General features: G+C 35.1%; 1 pseudogene; it reads left to right on the top strand.

Moving 5' to 3' along the window:
• The first annotated feature begins 20534 nt into the window (after window positions 1–20534).
• LOC148107132 (10 kDa heat shock protein, mitochondrial pseudogene) lies at window positions 20535–20844 on the top strand (annotated as a pseudogene).
• Window positions 20845–22976: the final 2132 nt, after the last annotated feature.

Here is a 22976-nt window from a genome sequence, read left to right as displayed (position 1 = left end):
AAGGGGTAGAGAAAAAGACTGTACCTCTTGATAAAATAAGTTGGAAAGTCACATTGAAAAGATTACGGATAAAAGAAAGAAATAGTTGCAATATTTTGCAATCTATCTACCCCAATATGTTTTGTTTATAGATTTATTTCTAATATTGAGCTGTCTTTCTCATAGCTGCCTTTGGAGAAACAGATTAGATTTATGTCTTCATGGGGTGGATACTTCCACCATTCCTCTCATAAACTCTTTCATCATCCTGGTTAACTTTTGAAGCTTTCTTATTTCTCAAAATCCCTATTCAAATTTGACTTCCAGAACTAAAACCACAACTGCTGATACAATTCAACAATAAGGGTACATCAAGGAACTTACTTTAAACGATATGGACATTCCCTTTCTAGTAATTCAACCATGGATGTTAGGGGAAACCTATTTATTAATGGCTCAGTTCAGTTTCAAAAACATTTGTCAAGCATTTAACATAAGCAAGCATGGTTCTTACACTAGATACATAAAACAGAAGCAAAAACATCACCTCTGCCTTCAAAAAGCTTACATGTAATAGAAAAAGTTGTCCAACTAACATACCACTTCCAACATGATAATGATTAAGGTAGAGATATGCATAGGGTTCTACAGGAGAGCAGTATAAGGATGATTTAAAATTATGATCAATAATCTCTTCTAGCTTAAGCTGCCAAAAATCACTAGAAAATGGAAATCCCAGATTTTGAAATCAAATTTATCTGACAGTATGGACCATACTTTAACTACCCATCTAAAAAAAATAATAAATTTCCACAGAATTAACGCTTTTTTATTCCAAAGGTGTAAAATGTATTTTAAGGATAAATACAAGATTTAATATTGAGTATTTTGTCTTTCATCATTTAAAAACCCAACTCAAATGAATTTTCCAATCATTTTGAATACAAACTGTTACCTTTTGTCTTAATAATCTCTTCCCATTTAACATCCACATTCTACGACAAATGTATTTTCTTTTAATTTTGAAATTTTACTCTTCCAAGGAAAGACTAATATCAAATTCCTCTAGAAATTACTTCCCAATTTCTCTCAGAGACTAACATTCCCTATTTTACTGTTTAACTCACTGCACATGGCCAAAATTTCTTCCTCTTACTGAAATGAATTCTCTTTGTCAAATGCATCAAAAATTACTATGTTTATGGTATTCTCCTGCTCAATTATATAACAGCTTCACACAAAAAAGCAAAAATGAGGTTAACCTGGCATGACATTTTCTTCAGAGTTGTTACTGGTTCTTTCTACATTCTGTTGCTCCATGTCACATTCTTTCTAGGCCTCACAAAACGTCTATCAGATGAGTATTCAGAGAATATATTAAGGAATTAATTTAAGTAGTTGTCTTTTAAGTAAATCAGAGTGACATTTGCCAATATAACAATTTTCTGGCTCCTGTCCCCATCTCTATGAATTACTTACTAAAATTCCAAGGTCATTTATCTAAATTTTGTCAGCATCCTGCATTATTTATTTATTTATTTGGCTGTAAACATATACAGATTTATTATTAGCTCCTCAGCTAATCTGGGGGAAAACTTTTTCAACACTTGTTTATTACTTCCTGTATACTTTTAAGACCCTCTCCTTATTGGAGAAAATGGAAGAAATACAATTTTGGTAATTGTCCTTCTCAGTGATATCTGCTATCATTTTCACTGCAGATCTGTTCTCCCCCACCATTTTCTTGCTTTCTGTGGAGGTGAACATAAACATTTCACTGCTATGTTATATTTTTCAATTCAAGCCTCAGCTAGTTTTAAGATTTTTGTTTCCAAAGATGATCCTATCGGGTTTTTACTACCATTTAGAAGTTTTCACTAGGTACTTCCTACCCTGTCCATTTTTTCTAAATGCTACTTAGAAATTTCTCTTTTAATTTCTTTTTAATTATCGGATCATCAAAGAATTTCCTGTACAGTCCTACTTGTTTCTAGACATTCTGCATATCTCTGGCTGTACTCCCCACCAATCCCAGCCATCATTCCATTACACACTAACACACAGATGAAAATATACCTTTCTCGCTGGTTTCAGTATCATGGATCGGCCTGAGCAGTCTGTAATATTTGCCCATAATCTTATCACTCCTTGCTCTCCCTTTGTAACACATTCTGCTCCACTGGGAGTCCATACTCATGTTGAAAATTTAAAAACTAAATTCCTTTTATGAAAAGCTACTTTAGTTTTTACCAAAAGCTAATTTATGTCCCATTGACATGATTCTATCACATTGCAATGGTATACACGAAATTACATCTGCTTTCTTTTCGTTAAATTTTTTGTTCATTGGTATTCAGATGTCTGAGGCCATAAATATAATTTATCAGTTTTCTTGTTACTTTCACTTAGAAACTGGCAAAATTTATCCCCCTATAAGTGTTTTTTACTATGTCAAACATATTTCCATTATTCGCAACCAGGGCTGAGTGACCAAACTGGGAGTGGAGCACTAATTTAGACTGGAGTAGGTGAAAGCCAAAAGTCTAGGTAAACAACTGAGGGAACAGCAGAATATGAAGGCAGGGAATAGTGTTGGGAAAACATAATTAAAAATAAAAATTTTCTCCCAGATTAAAAAACCTCTCCACAAAGGTAGAAAAGAAAGAAAACAATTTTGTGATGTAATAAGCATGAAGCCAGAATGTGATGTGCATCACAGGCAATCTGCTACGAGACTGTAAAGACAGGAAGAAATCTCACCCTTCCTATAGCCAAGCAGGTATGACCAATTATATACATGTTCTCCAGATAAACAGTAACTGGCCTTCATGTAAGAGGTATTGACAGTACCCACTTATTACACAGAGTTCATCCTAAATTCACCTGGTAATTGGGGTGACCATCTGGGTCAGTCAGTTAAAAGGAAAAATAAACTGCTTCTTGTGTCCATCATGACGGGAGGCAGTTTTGCAACTTCGAGCCAGGCTCCCGTGGAAGGTAGGCTCTTATCCTCCCCCAAAAACTGGAAGATAGGGGTGCTATCTCCCTTGATGTTTATTTTTCAGAGATATGTCTCCTAAGTCCTTCAGAAAGATTTCTGGACTAGCTTAATTACATTTTTTAAAATATTTACATACATTTCAAAGACACAGAAAGAACTTATAATTACACATTTTCTAATGTAAATGCTTTTAGTAAAGATATGAAAGAAAACTTCTTCCCTTGTTTTCAACAGGGAGAATAAAGCCTCTTAAAATATACATATCTTTCTTTCTTTCTTTCTTTCTTTCTTTCTTTCTTTCTTTCTTTCTTTCTTTCTCTCTCTCTCTCCCTCTCTCTTTCTTTCTTTCTTTCTTTCTTTTCTTTTCTTCCTTCCTTCCTTCCTTCCTTCCTTCCTTCCTTCCTTCCTTCCTTCCTTCCTTCCTTTCTTTCTTTCTTTCTTTCTTTCTTTCTTTCTTTCTTTCTTTCTTTCTTTCTTTCTTTCTTTCTTTCACAGAGAGGGAGAGAGAGACAGGGAGAGACCGAACACAAGCAGGGGGGGTGGGAGAAGGAGAAGCAGGCTTCCCGCTGAGCAGGGAGCCTGAGGCAGATGGGGCTCGATCCCCTGGGATCATGACCTGAGCCAAAGGCAGATGCTTAATGACTGAGCCACCCAAGGGCCTGAGAATAAAGCCTCTTATTTTTATTTTGCATTTGTTTCTACAGTAGGCAAAGACATACACAGAAAAGCTGACCTGTAGAAGCAGGAACTGGAGCTTCGGAACTCGGTTATGGAGTAAGAAAACAGGCAAGGTATCTACTTACTGAAATTGGGTATAAGGTCTGATAAGGAAGAAGGAAAGGGTCCATTTTGGAACTGGGATAAAAAGCCAGGAGATTGGCCCAGTTGATTTGGAAGTTTTGAACTACTGGTCCAGAACTTGTTCCATTCCATCTAAGAGAAGTCTTGGCCCTAGAATCTATGGTAAAGTGAGCTTGCATAAGTCACTAAGCAGATCCGGAACAGCGTGAATGGTTTGGGAGACGGGAGTTAAATACATCTATGCTTCGAATGTACGGGTTTTCATTTTAGCTAGAATTTTTTTCTCTCCTTTCTTAAAATTTAACTTAAAGCCATCTTGATCAGCCTACCAAATATTCTTTTTCAAAATCATTAATGTTCATTCCATAATAGCAGCTTTTCATTTTTATTTCATTAGTCATCATTTAGAAAATTGAACCATTTGCTTTAATTATATCTATATAGTTCACCCACTATTTCATCCATCCTCTTTCAAACAGAAATGGGAAAAACACCACCTGTTCCCTCAAATTCCCTTGCTTCCTTCTTAAAAATTCACTAGCGTTTCATTCCCAACTGTTTTGGGCTTTATAATTTTTCCCCACATGAATCAGCAAGAAACATGGGCTTTTGTAATGACTAGCAAGTACCTCATCATTTGAATACACACATTCAATTCAAACAGCCTGCTTTTCACTTGGCATTGGCAGGCCGCCATATTCCCCTTAAGAGGAAATTCCACCAAACACATACTGCCAAGCTCTCATTCTTTAGTGTGTCATTTTCTCTCAACTTCCACGCCTTGGGAACTCATTGCTTATTGTTTCAGTTGAGATGACTTGTTCTTTCAAATTCTCTAGAATCATTTTCCTCCTGGTTTAGGATAAAGACATTAGAAAACTGCTCAACCTGTCTGGGTAAAAAAATGGAGACAATAATAGTGATTAATATCACATAATACTGTTGGGAGGGTTGCATGACCATATATACATGCAGGGCTAAATATAGAGCCTAGGAAATGATGAGAGCTTAGAAGTTATAATTATTAAATATATTGAGCTGTTATTTCTAATATCCATTCAGCTGTTAATTCTAACATATAATCAACTCAGAGAAAACATGTTATACATTAGGACTGTGATATGTTTTCCATTGTATATTTTTACATAGTTGATTCCAGAAAATTGTCTCTTCTTCATCCCCACTGACTTCTTTCTTGTGTAGAATGCTTCATCCTTTCAAACAAGTGCAATATGGAGAAGTATTACTTAAGTCTTTTCACATGTATCTCCAAAAGAAAGAACAAGCTTTCACATTTGGCAGATATCCACATTGAGAACAAAAAACCATATGACTTATCTGTTTAAGAAAAAAACCTGCTCTGACACTAGTAAAAATGGTACGGAAGACTTTATCAAAGACTACTTCAATAGAGGTATTGCAGTAGGGAAGAGAGATGGCACTCAACTCTGAATACAGCCAGACAGCTGGGGATTTACAGCAAAGGAGCAGAATGAGGGGTTTAGTAGGTGGAAAATTACTAAGAGGAGACCTCTGGGGTAGGAGGATTCCTGCCAAACTGGCCTAACAGGATTCTTGCTGAAGACAGGCCAAGGACTTAGACATCCAGGGTAGGCCATGAGGAACTTAATCAGGGCTGATCAGATATCAACAGTGAGAATTCTGGCTAAACTGACTTAGCACGATCTTGCTAAAACTGGGCTGGACAAGCCAAAGACAAGATGGGGCCAAGACTGAGACCTAATTGAGAAGAGGCTCTCAGGAGCCTGAATAACGTTTGGTCAGGGAGTGAGTCTTTGGCATATCCTGTGAATGACCACAATACCTTTCTATGTGTTTGAATCTTAGCGTTTTGGATTAACTTGAAGTCCTAAACCTACCTGAAAAACTGCAACAGAAAATGCATGTTTCAGTTATTACCCTAGTGTCCATAAAAGAAACTTTTTAAGAACCACTTAATTTACTTCCCTCTAGAGTTTAATATTATAAGTAGCTAGTGAGCTTTATTAATTATTGAAACATCAATTATCTCTCCAAGAAAACACACAGACACATGCATGCACACACACATGCACAGATAAAAAGTGTGCCTTGGTCACAGCAGTTTGGAAAACACTGCATAACATATCAGCCCTTTGGAAATCCACATTGCTACACATACGAGGCTATGAGAGGTCCTTTAAATAAAAAAAATACTGAAAAAGAGAAAACAAAAGAAAGCAAACCTCTAAATTTTACTTAATCCAGCATTTCGCATTCCCCCCACACTGAGATTTTTTTCTTTACATCTGTTAACATCTATAAGCCAGTGTTTCCTTAGAACCAATTATGGAAAGACCAGCTTAAGCATGACAAATACTTTGAGAGAGCTCACAAATAAGTGGGATTGGGAGGGCGGGCATAAGCTTAGTATACTCTGTACTTGTTATATTCAGTATTATATCTCCAATATCTTGCAAGGTAAGCAGCCACTAATATCTCTTGACCTATTATTTAACAGATTTCTGCTAAAATTTTATAAAATTCAAACTGCATGGAACAAATTGAGTAAGAAATACAAATCATCCTCCCAAAATTCCATTTGCGGTTGGGTTTATTGTCTGATGCTCCTACTTATCTTCTAAGGTACTTCTGAGAAGTGTCTAACCCTACTTAGCTCTGTACTTACCCTAAATGATAACCAGATAATCATCTTTTATAGAAATGATGGAAAAAAAGCACTGAAACATTTTATAAAATACTGTGTGATTTTTTAAAATAGCCAGGGATACATGAAAATTATTGTAATCAAACTAAAAATACCAAATCTTTGGAATGTAACATTTGACTAGTTCCAAACATTTTTTAAGCCATTTATAAAATGGAACACAATATAAAACATTTACAATAACCCCAGAAATCCCACTTTTTAAAATAGGGAAATATATGAGACCAAGACAGCCAATTATAGAAGCTAAACATCCAGAGGAAAAATTGAAAAGATCTTAGATTATTTAGTATTCAATGCCTTATAAAAGAAAGGGCTAAACATTTTTGGAATAATAAATATAATATAATAAGATATTTACTGAGCAGGCTGTTTTATAAATGTCAAGTGATAAAGGTGAATATTTTTCCAAATATGGCTTTACAAAAGACATGGAAATATAGCTCAAATGTACATTCTATATATCAACTATGAATGAAAATGAATGAAAACATAGAGCATTTTTCAGTGAACGCAATCTTCTGGGGATCTAAAACTCGGCTCTAAAGAGCTATAGAGAGGTCTATATATAAGGATAAAATAGAGTAAATACATAAAATTTACTGATAATCATACTTGTATCTTAAGACTGATGTTAATCACAGACATCCTTGAACCAGACCAGTTTTATCAATTACCAGTGTTATCATTTATCTTTTTATCATTTACTAGTGGTTTTGAAAAAATTACTTAACCTCTCTGCGCTTAAGTTTTCCATTTATAAAATGGGGCTAATGGTTATGCTTAGAATAATATCTGATGCATTATAAATACTATGTAACTACTGGGTAAAATATTAAAGATTAGCATAACTTGAAAGAGCTATCAGGAGTTAGTAACTTTCGCTAAATATTAAGTATTTTAAAACAGCCCTTGACAATTTAAGATCGTAATTTATGATTATTTGACAAGTAATTGAAGTGCTGTATTTTAATGTTGTTCATTGGAGGAGAAACCATGAACTGATATGTAGAAGAAAACTTTGGTTGTGAAAGTTTGGAAGCCTGATTTATATCCTCATTATACAAAGGGTAAGCGTATTTTAGATGCAGAAATAACTCTGAATGGAATCAATATATTCCTTCAAAAGAAAATTGGCTTGATTATTAGAACAAACACTTAAGACCACAGAATTCTATTACATAAAACAAAAAGCATATGATTTTTCATTGAAAAAATTTAGGACATTATTATTAATCAGCATCCTCAACATAAAAGAATCTTGGTCAGACATTTGGACAACATCTGGTTTTTAACAGTCACAACGTTTTACCAAGCATTAGTTACATGTAAAATATATTCTAAGTATTTCCATGAGCTGACCATTTTAGTGGGGTTCTTAAGTAACATATTTAAATAAATACAGATAAAAAGCTATTTCTTGTATAGATTCAGTTGTTTTGTAGGTCAATATTCCTTATCTGAGATAATTTAATTAAATTATCTACATGAATGATACTTCTTTAGCGGGCACAATTCTAATTCCTCCAAAAATTAATGAGTTGTTAAAATTTAAATTAGAAAAAAAAAACTCACATTTTCATTTCTTCTGTGATTGGTATGGATTTTGCTGGGTTTTGATTTAACAGTTTTGCACGATTAGCATATGTACTTCAATATCATTTATTTATTTTTCAATAATATATATAGTAATATAGAACAGACTTAAATATTCTCATTCTGGAATACCACATCATTTTCTAAAACTTTCTATACTACCAGTCTGCACTGCGGAATCCCACCAGTCTTGTTCAGCCCTTTTCCCCAACCTAAAAACTTTTTCCTACCCAGTAAAGTATCTGTCTTCCTCCCAAGACTACAATCTCTTTACCTTTCAAGATGACAGCTAGTTATTTTTATAAAGGAGTACGTGAACACACACTAAGTGACAAAGGCTAGAGGACTTTACCACTAACATAATATATGCATTTTTCCAAGAGCCTTTGGTGATAATGACCATATTGTGTTGATGAACGCAAAAGAATGATTCCAGTGGAGGGAATTTCATGCCATGGGAGCAACTGGAACCCCCTCAAAGGTGCCTGGGGAAAGTGTATGGGATGAATCAAGACCACCTGTGACTTTTCAGTATCAGTTATAGACACCACAATTTCAACCCAAGTAGAAAATTATTTTCTGTTTTCTTTCAAATATATTTTGGGCAAAATAATACAATTGTCATTTATAAAATTTGGAATGTACATCAGTCTACTGTGATAACACAATGTGAATATTAACATTACGTAGCACTAACCAAAACCCACCCCCCCCACAAATGTTTAGGCATCACTGTATTCTTCATTTCACATTTACCTCTTTTTTCCTATTGATTTTTTAAGATGGTAATGGCTCTAGAAAAATTATAGGTCTCTTTAAACAAAAGGTCAGTTTAGCAAGCTCATTCATTATTGGCTCATCTTCATTCTTGGGTACTTTCATTCCTGTAAAAAGCTTATATAACCAGCAAAGTCACCTCTGTGATGACTAAAGCAGAATTTGTAATGAATTTCTACCCAATTAAAGGATAATTCATCCAATTCTATTCTTAAAGAAAAATATAATCTATATACTAACTGCTGATAGCAAGAAATATAGCCATATTAAGCCAATTAAGGTGCATACATACACTTGGATACTTCTACCATAATGGAGAGTACTGGTTTAACTACCAGGAAAGTGGCAAATGGAAGTTCTATGTTGGTGCTCTGCATGTCTATTCTTCTGACCAAACACAATCCCAGTCAGTCAATGCCTAAGGCTTCCACTCATTCACTTCAGTGTTGAGTATGATATATACCATATAGATTCTTTCTACTATCTAGGAGATTTTAAAAAGTTTATTGAAATATGACTTATCTATCATAAAATTCACTGGTTCTAAGTGAATGATTAAACGATTTTTAGTGAATTTATAGAATTGTGTATCCATTTTTCAATACAACATTAGAATATTTCCATCATTCTTAAGATCCCTTTACTTCAACTACGTGCCAGACATTCATACGCATTATATTCACCACTACTCTGAAAGGTGGATTTTATTGAGGTTCTGGTTAAATCTTATGATGATTAAATAAACTGCAATAATCACATAACAGACCCAGTGACTAGCAGAATCCGAATTCAATCCCAGGTTTGTCTGATGCCAAAATCCAAGATTAGCCCATGACACATGCCATCACACCTATTTGTCCTTATACCTCTTGCTGTCTTGTACCACCACTTCTCTCAATTCCTCCAGCCTTGTAATAAGTACATAAAAAATATCTACTAAGAACTTATTGCTCAAAAACAAAGTACTCAGAGTTTTAAATACTGCAGTAATTCAAGAATTTGAACACTTCTAAAGGAGCGTCCCTTGTCTTTATCAATTACCCTTGACCTTTACCTATGATTCCATTAACTCTTTTCTTCAGTAAATATTCTAACATCTTTATCACTTCTGTTTTTCCCTTCTGCCTATAAACAATTACATAATATATACCCACTTGATTAAAAATTTTTCCTAAATTCCAACATTTCTCAGTGAATGGCTTGTTCTTGCATACTTGACTTTCGCTGATTAATTTTTCAGACTATTGAGACTCCGTCTATTTTCTCCTTTCCTATTACCCACCCTTAACTACATATACTATGGCTTTTTTCAAAGTAACTTGCCTGCATCTATTCTCTTAGTGCTCCAAAATGAGTGCCAAATTGCCAAATCTGAAAATATGTTCTTAGTCTTTAACTTCCTTGAACATGGCAACTACTGATTAAAATTACTGACTTCCCCCCCCCCAATTTTGACTTTTTCTTTATAGAGCCTTGATATTGTACCTGTTGTTCTCCCTACTACCTCCCTTCCTGCTTTCTCTCTCTCTCTCTCTCTCTCTCCCCCTTTTGTAGTTTCCTTTCCTTTACCTAATTCTTTAAGTGTAAATTCTCCTTGCTCTATATTCAACCCTCTCCTCTTCCTCTATAAAAGAAGCTGAGTGGAAACCCAGAAAAATGCGTACACTCAAATGCACACAAATTTTTGCTTACTTTAAAGGCGTTCAAGAGTACCTAAAACACAGACTTTAAATCAAAAACATTCTATGGACCCCAGGTTAAAGAACCGTGCTCTGCTTTGAGAATCCTGCTCTGCATGCTCTGTCTCAGCAATCGTCCACATTTTTGTCCCATTAGATAAATGAAACTCCAGAATAAGCATCACTGATTCTATTATTGATCTCAAACTCCCACATTCCCCATCAGCTGCTGGATATATACTAAGATGTGTGATCAGGTCCATACATCCCAAACCAGTCTTATCTGCTACCCTGAATTCTGATTTTTTAAATGTTTTGATATTTTTATTGAAATGTAACATACAAAACTGTACAATTCCTAAGTGTACTATGAACAGCTTCACTGAATTTTTACAGACACACTTGTTAGTACCAGTCTAAAGGCTGTTTTCTCTCTATCAAGCCATTCCTTAGAAATTTTAAGTAAGATGGCCCAAACAGTTAATGACATTTTTTACCTTACCGGGAGGGTTCTGAGGACATGGTCATTCAATTGGCTTCCTGCAGGATTCCTGAAGTCCCCAAAAAACCAACAGGATTTTTGAGTTGAAATCCTAGCTATAATAATATAGCATAGAAGGACCTTGAGCAGTCTTACACTCTAGACCTCCAGTTTTTTTATTTTCATGTTTATTTTTTAATTTTCATACAGGAAAATTCATTCCTTCTGTTGTATAGTTCTATGAGTTTGGCAAATGCATAGTCATGTAGCCACCGTCACAGGGAAGATCTAGAACAATTCTGTGATTTCTTCCTAACTCCCTCCTGCTATATCTTGGAAGTGAAACTTGAAGCCTATTCCTTAACTTCAGGTAACTATTGATCTACTCCTCATTCTATACGTTTGCTTCTTCCAGAATGTCAAGTAAATTGAATAATATACTATGTAGCCTTTTTTAGTCTGGTTTCCTTTACTTATTAGCACAGTGCCTTTGAGATTCACTCAGGTCGCATGTTAATTTCTTTTTACTGCTGAGTGGTATTTCATTGTATGGATGTACTAGTTTGTTTATCCATTTACCAAGTTGAGGGATTTGGGTTGTTTCAGATTACAGTTACTACAGATAGTCACGTACAGGTTTTTGGGAATATAGGTTGACATTTCACTTATGCAAATACTTAAGAGTAGAACTGCTGGGTGGCAATAAATGTAAATGTATGTTTATTTAACCTTATAAGAAACTGTCAAACTGCAAACTGTTTTCTATAGTGGCTGTATAATTCTGCAGCCCCACCAGCACTGTGTGCGAACTCCAGGTGCTCTGCATCTTGACCAGTAGATTGTTGAGTCATTTTCGTCTGTTTGCTCTTGCCATTCTAATACATGTGTTTTGCTATCTCATTGTGGTTTTAGCTTGCACTTCTTAATGACTAAGGACACTAAGCATTTCAGGTGCAATTTGGTATCTATGTATCTCCTTAGGGCAAGTGTCTGTTCAAATGGAGCTTTCTATTAGTATCATGCCATTTGCTTTTTTTTCCAAATTTTTTCGGTTTTATTGAGATATAATTGACAGGTAACACTTACAAGTTGAAGATATACAATGTGATGATTTGATAATATATATAATATAAAATAACTACCATAATACAGTTAGTTAACACTTGATTACCTCCCATAATTAGGGTGTTTGTGTGTGTGTGTGTGTACATTTAAGATCTACTCTCAGCAGTTTGACTCATCTCCTTTTTCAGTCTGCCCTTCAGAAAAACTCCACCAGTTTCTTTCAGTTCTCATTATCACAACTGTAGTTTAAGTACCATAATTGCTGTATTTCCTCTGTGGGACATGTATTTTACCTTGTATAAGTGTTACTTAGTCACACTTTTCCCTACCACCCTTTCTAGATTATTAATTTTGTCAACTTCTAGCACAGAACTTTAAAAATGCATTTATTAGATACATAGATTGTAACTAATGTTCATGTATACTTACTGGTTTTTGCATAATAGTGGGGTTTTTTTTTTAATCTTATACAGTTGGGACAATTATAATCATGGTTACAAAGCAGCATCCTAAATATTACGGAATCTAGTATCTAAATATGTCAGCAGGAAAAGGACTCTCGATTTGGGGCAACAATAAGCAGCTTCTGCTTTTTCTCTTCCCATCGGAAGGAAATAAAGTACTCTTCACAAGAGTAACACATTAGGCAGTAAGAGGAACAGTCAGATAACGCTACTACTAGATGCTTCTCTAGATGTGACCCTACGGCAGCTAGGATGTGAGCACAGCGGAGCTGCCTGAGCAGCAAGGGTGTGGCTGGTCTTTCACAACACAATCCAGAGAAGAATGACAAACTAACAATAACAAAAACTAAGTAAAAACAAAAACAAAAACAGAATTTACCCACACAATCACTATTTCTTCTTTTTAGCCTCCTCTCCAACTCAATAATTTTAACAGTACATACGGATGGCCTATAGGCAGATACAATTTTTTTTTTATTTATAAACTCAAAATTTTTACTGATCTGTATCATTCTAAAGTATCCCAGCTATGACTTTATAATACTATCAATTGCATCATGTGTTGCTCTACATTTATGTGTTAGGTAGGGCTTAAAGGTTGACCAGCATATTGAAGATTTAATTTCAGTGCCCCTGGAAGGCATATTGGAATATTGAGAAATTGTCCCAAGAAATGAACGCATCCATCAAGAGAAAAAAAAGGATTTTTTTTTTTTACTTTTGTGTAAATTGTTTAATTTTTTTCCCTAGAGACACAATAGTTCTCAAATATTAGAAGCAGGTTGGAGACAAATTTCTTTGCCATACATTTTATTTTTAATACTACTTAACCAGTCGTTTTCCTCAAGTCAGAGATCAGCGATATCTTGGATTCCATTAAAATTATGACACAAGATTAATTACCATAGATATATTTCACTTACGGCATTATGACAGAATTATTGGGCATCATGGCATAAAAAAAATATCTACTGAACACATTTAATCCAACTTTTGAGAATAAGTACAAAATTGCCCCATTTCTCTATTTGGGGGCAGCAAATGTACAGATATAAAACAAAAAGAAACAAAAGAAAGCATCCATACAAAAAGTAGGAAATGAGTGCCTTAGGAGGGCAAAAGGAGGAGAGATAATCACTAGCTAGAGTTGCTTTAGGAAGAGGATGGGATCTGAGAGATGGTGAGAATTTATAACTTCAAAAATTATAGTGGATAAAGGCACCCAGGTAAAGGGAACTAAGGAAGCTGAAGCACAGAAGGACAAACCCAGAGCACAAGCTCAGAGACCAATCGGTGGGATAAGGGAGAAATATAGCTGGAGAAACAGGGTCTGATTAGAGACAGTCAACTGCAAGGGGAGAGAGAGAGAAAATTAATGAAAAAAATGGCCAAACTAGAGAGAAATAAAAGAAGAAAAAAGAAAGGTAGTTCAGTGATCTTTTTCACTGTTGAAAAAGGTCACGAATGGGATTATATAGAGAATAGCAATACACATGTCTATATACAATTCCAGTTTTGTTTCTATATAACCTTTTCATATAACCTGAAATTTTTGTGGAAATGTTCATGAGAAATCCCTTAAAGATGAATAAAAAGGTCTCTTGCCCAATTTTTACGTTTTAGAGGATTCTATCACAGTACTGTTGCCTTAAAATTATCACTCAGAATAACTATTAATTTTTCTGTGTGACTAGGAAAGAGGCTTTGTAAATATGTAATATTTTATCCAATAGGAAAATGTAGGATTTGCGGCTACAGACATTATCAGAACTGGAGTGACTTTTTTTTTTTTTTTAACCTCCCATTCCCTAAATGGATTATCTTTCGTTCAGCATGTACATGATTTAAATTATCTGATTCTGCATTCATGTGACTGCCTGGTGATAGATAGTTCTCAGAATGTCTGACAGTATTTCTTGTAAGCATGAGACATGAGAGAGAGAAGGGTACTGATGGAGCAAAAGACTGAAATGTCATTTTGGATCAGTGCACAGCATGATTCAAGGTTGCATGGAATGAGGAGTCTGAGGAGCTATTAAAAAATGTGTGTGTCAATATCTTGAAGTACATTGTGAATCTAAACTGGCCACTCCTTTCTTTTAAGCTAATTGATGTGCTTATCCCAGCCTTTCCCATAAGAGATTTTATGCTATCTGAAGACAAAGATTCATCAGGATTAATAATTTAATTTAATTATTTGGGGCAAAAGTCAACATGTAGATCAATTACCTTATTTTGATGATTGATAGACACTTCCCACACTGTTAAAAGGGCCAGGCAAATCAGATATCTGTCTAAAGTTACAAACACACACACCACCACAAATAGAGCTCTGAACAGTGAATTTAATTTGACAAGTCAAACAGAAAACGTAATCATAAAAATTCACAGTTGATATACTGGTAAGATCTTGCATGATTCCAAATTTGTGAAATCACATACGATTCATACATATGTATCGAAACGTCTTGTATTGAGAGTAGTAAGTGAAATCCCTTTATTAGTAGTGCATTTACCCATTTATATTGCAACTCTTGTAGTGCTCTTTTTTAAATGGAATTAATGTGTTTAACAGATGTTTGTGACTATTATATCTTCATTATACATGATATCTTTTAGCATTAGAAAGTGCCTTTTAGTTCTTATGTTCCATAGATGAGAAAAATCATATGCCACAACCTCAAAGTCATGACCTCAGCCCAAACCAAAAGTCTGCTTAACCCGCTAAGCCACCCGGGAGCCACCTCCTACCATTACCCCTGCTACTGTTACTATTTCCTCAGACTATTCCAGATTTGACTATTGGAGGTTCTTTCAGGTTGGCTCCTATGTCCCTTTGTCATGCCCTGTTGTTTTGTTTTTAGTTTCTGACATCTTTTTAGTTTCTGGCATAGTAAGATGCTCCAGACTAATTTTGTATTTTCCCTGCTGGAGCTATAGAATCAGCCATTTCTCCAAAGAGCCTTGGCTCCTTGTATTAAAGAATAGCATGTAGAAAACAGTATATAGATACTTTGATGTGCTTTTTATTACATGTATCTATCTATACAGAGAGATAGATAGATATTTTTAATCTCTATCTGAAAAAAAATATGCACACATACACATCAAAATATCTATAATTCTTATGGCATAGAAGAGTTCATTTTAGCCTACTCACATTTTTATATGTAAAATTTTACCTAATTTGCAAACTAGTACGCTGAGATTGAGAAACTTGACTTCGTTATGTTTATTCAACCTTATTATACAAGTAAAGTGGTTTCAGAATTTCTAAAAAAAAAAAAAAAAAGTGCCCTTTATGTGATCTTTAATACTTTTAGGTTTGGATTCTACTTCGACATTAGGATTGTAATCCTTTTCTTATGGTTAATAAAACAAAATATTGCCTTTGTCCATCCTTGGGTGTAGCCTTCCGGTATCACTATTTTAGGTGTATTTTGAATACAATATACGATTAAGACATTTAACGCTGTCATACCATTTTGTTATAATTATCATGTATATTATAATTGCTATTTCTTCTTTATATGACATATATCCTTTGTCTTTCATTTTTTAGCTCTTTTCATAATTAAAAAATGTTTATATTTTTGTATTCTATCTTAATTTATGCCCACGGACCTCTATTTTGTTATTTATCTTTTTACTCTCTGCTGTGTCTTTTATTTATTTAATTTTTTTAAAGATTTTGCTTATTTATTTTAGAGAGAATGAGAGAGACAGGGAGGAGGGGGAGGGAGAGGGGGAGAGAGAGAAACTCAAGCAGACTGGCCCTGAGCACAGACCCCGATGTGGGGCTCCATCTCACAACCCTGAGATCATGATCTGAGCAGAAACTAAGAGTCGGATACGTAACCAACTGAGCCACCCAGGCACCCTGCTGTGTCTATTTCAATGGTATCCTTTATCTTTCACCTATACATGAATAACAATACATGAACTGCTGCTGCTTCTGTCTTTTCCTTTGTTTTCTCTTCCCATTTTTATTTTAGTTTTGTTATTTCTACTGTTACAGCACTTTAGCACTCCCCATGTTCATCAGCGCCCCATGTTCTTATTTCCCTCCTTACTATCACTAAGATCATTCTGCTATACATCAACTCCCTTGCCCCTCTCTTCTTTCACTGAAATCATTCAGTTTGTCAGTTTCCAATTGCTCCTATAGCAAATTGCTAAAACTTAGTCGCTAACAACAACACACATGTATTCTCTTACAGTTCCAGAGATCAGAAATCTATAATTGGTGCCATAGGTCTGAAATCAAGGTGTCAGCAGAGCTGATTCCTGCTGGAGGGTCCAGGGAAAAATCCATTCCTTGCCTGTTGAAGCTTCTAGAGACGCATTTCCTTGGCTCCTAGCTTCATCACTCCAACCTCTGCTTGCATCTTCATGTTGCCTTCTCCCCACTCTGATCTCCTGACTCTCTTATAAGGAATCCTGTGATTACATCAGGCATATTTGGGTAATCCAAGATAATCCCCCCATCTCATTTGTGCAAAATCCTCTTTTTAGTTTAATCATATGTTCAAAATTCCTTTTGTCATATAAAGGAGCATTCATAGGTTCCAGGGATTACGACATGGACATCTTTGGAGGCAGGGGTGTTAACTCAGCCTACCACACTTGTAAAATTTGCGTCTCCAACCTTAAAGATAGCCAGTTCTTTATCTATTCTGTGTCTCCATTAAAGTAATTGAATATGGTTATGAAATAACAAGCAACCATGCTGTTAAGTCTCACTTTCAATATAAGCTTACAAATCTCAAGTGGGCCCTAGAGACTAACCAAAATCCTAATAATATCTCTATTTAATTCACTTCTCCACTCTAAAAGGTGACAACTTCAATAATAATCCTTTAAAGCTTCTACTAATCCTTTCTATTTCTTATCCTCAACAATGCCCTAAGAACTCACTTCATGGGAAAAAAATTATAACCTATCAGAAGAAAACATCCACATTTTCCCACTGCCAAAACTACCTCTCTGTGTTCCCATATTACTCTGCATTCCCTTCTGGGACAATGGATAGACAGCTAGTATTCCATTAAGATCTTCCTATTTGTGCACTCATCTTACCTATCTGAGAATTCTTTCTTGAAAATAGCCCCACTTTCCTCTATTTCATCAGATCATTCCTCTCTGGATCATTTCCATAAGCTTGCAAACATGCCATATCATACCTTTCAATTGAAGAAAATGCTGCCCATGACTCCATAGCCACTTAAACCTCCATCATATCACCTAACATTCTCAAAAGAGTTATGTCTATTCAGTGTCACCATTCTCTCTCCTATTATTCTTATTCTGTCCCAATTAAACGTCCATTCCCATAAATCCAACAAACATGTTTACATCAAGATTACTGATGACATACACATTGCTAAATCCAATGGTCAGTTCTTATTCCTCCTCTTACTTTACCTCTTAGCAACATTTACATACGTGACTCTTCCTTCTTCTTGAAATACATATGTTTTTAGCTTGAGTGACCCCCCCCAAAAAAATTGATCTAATTTGCTCTTGCCTTTCTAATGATTCTTAAATTCTTTGCTAGATGCTTCATCCTCTTCTCAAACTTAATGTTGGAGTGCTCCAAGACTTGGCTTTACATTTACTTTCCTCCTCTTGCTAGACTTTCTTTCTTGCTAAACTCACCCATTCTTGTGGTTGTGAGTATATGCTAATGATTCTCAAAATGTATTCTCTAACCCAAAACTTTCCCCTGAACCCCACTTGCATATTTAATTGCCTACTTAACCTGCTCTTGGAAGTCCAGATGCACCTTGAATTTATTATATCTAAACCTGATCCTTTATTTCTCATGCTTTCATTCACCTTAGTAAAACCTGTTCATCCTAAGAAATTCAATCTCATTAAATGGCAACACTGTTTAGTGAGTTACTATAGCCAAAGTCTTGCAAGACATTTTTGCTCTTCTCTTTTCTTTCTACTGCACATCCAATTCTGTTATGGCTACCTCCAAATTGTTTATGAATCAGACCACTTCTCAACTTAGGTTGCTTAAAAGTGGCCCCTACACATAAGTGCCATTGCTAATATATAAGACCAAATCATTCCATCTCTCAGACTACTGCTTGTTCTCTAATTCATTACCACGCAGTGACTAAAAATAAAAAATAAAAAAATAAGATTGTTTCAAAATTTTCTGAAACCCTTTTATGTCTTCCATTGTAATTAAAATTAAATTCAAATTATTTACCCTGATACATCAGGCAATAAATGGCCAGGTTCTTGCCTACCTGTCTAACATTATCTGCCTCATTTCTTCTTTTCCCATTTTCTTCTAGTCCCATGAATATCCTGGCATGCAGTAAGTTTGTCAATGGTAAACATAAAAAAAGTCTAGTCTCCTACAGCTGCTTGGGAATTTTGACATCAATCTACTTATTTAACCTTAGTAATTACATTGTGTAAACTCTGTATCTTCATTTATTTTTATCTACTTTAAATTTAAAAAATAAAGAGGTATAGTAAAGTCTCCCACAATTATTATTTCTGTGTATTAATCCTATGTATTATGCTTAATATGTTGATGCTTGATTATTCAGGACAAAGGGTTAATGATTATTCTAACTTTTTGTGACATCTATGATAATGTAAATGGAGTCTTTTATCATATTTAATTTTGTTGTCTTGTACTATATTTAGTCTTAGTTAATTCCTGAATCCTTTTATATTTGGTTTTGCTTTTGTAGTTACTTCATATGCTTTTATCAATTTTTAATGTTTAATCTTTATGTACCATTTGTTTTATATGGATTTCTCAAAGTTACTATGAGATTAAAGCTTGTTATTTTAACATACGTATTATTTAACTTTTAAAAAAGTTTAAAATTCATTTACATTTTCATAATTTTTACATTCAATCTTTTCTCAATTTATTTTATGATCTTTATGTCTTATGTTTCTTTACTTTTCTTCTTTAATTTTTTTTTTTTTTTTTTTTTTACTCTGTAGGCCAAATTTGTTATACTATCCTATAATGTGGGGGTCTCCCAATCGGATGGCGGGCCACCAAATGTGGGGCAATCTGATTGCGTGGAGGCCAGCAGTGCAGGCAGTGAAAGAATTCAATCAACGTGGAAAAAAGGAGATAGAAGTTTATTGAATACACCGCAAGGGAGCAGTGAGCAGGAAAGACTGCCAGCAAGTAGTGTGGGCCAGGGTAGTTGTAGTTAAGGGAGAAGGTGAGGAGGTATGAGAACTATGAAATTTTCCTTTTTTGGTACCTATGTCTGGGTGTAAGTAACCCATTGGTCAGTTAGGGCTTATGGATATTTTGAGACGGGTCACCTAATGGGCTGGTTTGTATTCAGCCAGGGAGCCACTGTGGGCCCCTCTACTTTACTCAGGTCTCCTTTGTTCACGTTGATTGCATAAAAGTGGCATCCACATGTAAGGCCATGAACAATCAGATTACCACTTACTCTAGCTTCATCTTCATTTCCTCCTTGCTCATTTTTATGTGATTTTTGCATCTGTATTGCTTATATGTACTGCTGTAGAAGGAAGATGTCCTGTTTCTAATTTAGGAGATTCATCAAAATATTACATAGGAATTCTTTTTCACATATCATATTTTTTCAAAATATCAAAACATTAAAAACTTCATCTTTCACGTTCCCTCCGTGTGGTTAAGGAATTAGAAGAAACCAACAGCAAAGTTCCCATTCTTTAAGATTAAGCTCTCATTCAATTTGAATACACCTTCAAGTAATTCCTTAAACAGCTAGTATATTTTTGTGTTCTTGCATTTCTGAGAATGTCTGTTGCGTTCACATGAAAGACAAATTTTCTGGGTAAAATAATTTTAGGACAGAATTATATATGTGTCCCATTATATTCTAGTAGAGAGGATGTGTGAGCTTTTCCCATGTTCACCTGACCCAAGGGCCGGACTACGGGTCTCCTTGCAGCAATGGCAGCTTCAGAGCAGTTGGGAACTGTGTCAGCCAAAGTCATGGCAAGACAGGCATTTAGAAAGTTTCTTCTCCTCTTTGACTGAGTTTTAGTTGAAAGGAGTGCAGCTGAAACTGTAACCAAGGGAGCACTATGCTTCCAGAAAAGTCTCAAGGAAAAGTATTACAAGCAACAGTAAAAGCTGTTGGATCAGGCCTTAAGGAAAAGGTGGAGAGATTCAGCTAGTTAGTAGTGTGAAACTTGGCGATAAAGTTCTTCTCTCAGAATACGGAGGCACCAAAGTCGTTCTAGATGACACGGATCATTTCTGATTTAGAGATGGCGACATCCTAGGAAAGTATGTAGACTGAAATAAATCATGAATGAAATGGCATAAAGTGAATCTCCCCATTCCAAGACGTTGTGAAATCTTTCATGCAAACAATTTTCATGTCTCTTTTTTATAATAAATTAATGGTATCCAAACTAAAATAAAAATAAAAAATAAAAATAAAGAGAGGATGTGTGAGACCAATCTAACTTCTTCCCTCAGTAATTTTTTCCCCACTCTAAAACCAGTCGATTTTATTCTCTACCCTTATAATCCAAATATTTGTCAGAAATATCTAATTCGTGGCTCTCTTTTCATTGGTTTTTGCTAGAGCAAGGTAAACTTCTCAATCTTGACAGTCAGATCTTTTTTAAGCCTATGACTACTTTCTTCAATATTGGGTATTATCATTTCCTCTGTTCAATTTTATTGTTCTCAAGTACACAGTTATTTTTAAAAATGAATCAAGAAGCTTTTCCCTCTATATTGATCATATTGTCATTGTGTTTTCTCTTCAACCTTTTCTTACTGCATCTAAGAGTGTCTCTCAAGTTTCATCTTTGCAACTCTGATGTTTCATAGTAACAATTCTCTCTTTAGGGTCATCATTGTGGATTTTCACTTTGCTGCTACACTTTTATTTTTTAATCCTTTCTTGGGTTAGTCACTTCTCGATTTAATCTCATTATATTTTTATTTCTGAATTTACTCTTCTCATGACTTTTTCCTATTTCACAGCTGGAATGGCTTGTATACAGAGGATAATAAGTGTATTTTCTGAGGTTTTCTTCAAGTTTCTTCAAAAAATATTGAAATTATGCCTTCCTTTTCCATAAACATGATTTTCCCTTTATCTGGTTCAGCAGTATGGTATTGCAGCTATAAATTGTGTGTGTCTATGTATCTGCAGACACGTACGAACACACACACACATATATATCCTCCTTCTACTCTTGCTCCTTTTCTTTCTCTCCTTCCCCTCTTAACTTATTCTCAAGGGAGTTAGATCTATTGATATTCTGTGTTTAAGCACAAGTGGGGTGTATAGTTAGTCTTTGTCCTATTAAGCTGTCCGTTTGGGTGCTGACCAGCTTTCAGTTCAATACTTGCTTTTTGCTATTCATCTGGTTCTCTTCTGCTGAATTTATAAGTAACTTATCCTATCGCACCTAAATACTTCGAGCTGAGTACGTGAAAACATACAATGTCTAGGATGCTTTGCTCCTGTGGTTCAATATGCTCCACTGCCAGGATTGGCTTGAGAGAATTTAACCTCTCATAAAGAAGCCCAATCCTCACAGCCCTTCTCTACCTAAGGCCCTATTGTATTTTGGATGTTACAGAATCCGAAGGGCTATAAAAAAAATACTGAAAGGGGAAACTTGTGAAGGACAGCAGTACTCAGGCCCAATAAAAATATGGAAATAGCACCGCAAAATTTCGGCTGTCCAAATTTGTATTTGGTACAGCTTGAGGTAAATAGTCACCCCAGGTATCTCCATCGAAATGGGCACCTTTTAAAAATTAAGCTTGTGTTTCTGTAGGAATTGTCTTCATTCAGTTGTTTCATAGTTTTTGTGGATCCATTCCCCTAAGCCTTTATAGGATTTATGAAACATTTGTGCTATTCTGGATTCAGCTAGACATGGTTTTCACACTGTTCTACCAGATTCTCTAGGGAGTAGTCATCATATGGTCCATGTATAACCATGCAGGCATCACATGAAAACCATGCCCATCCGAAATGTCAGACACCATAACTTAGCATCATATTAAAACAGAGAAGAAAACACACTATGGTGGCCACCATTTATTCAGTTCTTACTGTGTGACAATTCACTCAGTCATTCATTTCTCAATAGTTTGATGAGAAACTATTTTATGCCAGATATTTTTTGTGCTAGGGATATAATGGTCATAAAAAATACAATTCTTGGGATGCCTGGGTGACTCAGTCAGTTAAGCATCTGCCTTCGACTCAGGTCATGATCCCAAGATCTCGGGGTCCTGGGATTGAGCCCCATGTTGGGCTCCCTGCTCAGTTGGGAGCCTGCTTCTCCCTCTCTCCCTGCTGTTTCCCCTGCCTATGCTCTCTCACTTTCTCTCTCAAATAAATAAATAAATAAATAAATAAATAAATAAATAAATAAATAAAATCTTCAAAAGAGAACA

This window comes from Ursus americanus, chromosome 35, assembly GCF_024610735.1.
Source record: "Ursus americanus isolate L20-20 chromosome 35, mUrsAme1.1.p, whole genome shotgun sequence".
Classification (NCBI taxonomy): domain Eukaryota; kingdom Metazoa; phylum Chordata; class Mammalia; order Carnivora; family Ursidae; genus Ursus; species Ursus americanus.
The sequence above is the reverse complement of the archived record's forward strand: the minus strand, read 5'-3'. Positions and strand labels throughout refer to the sequence as shown.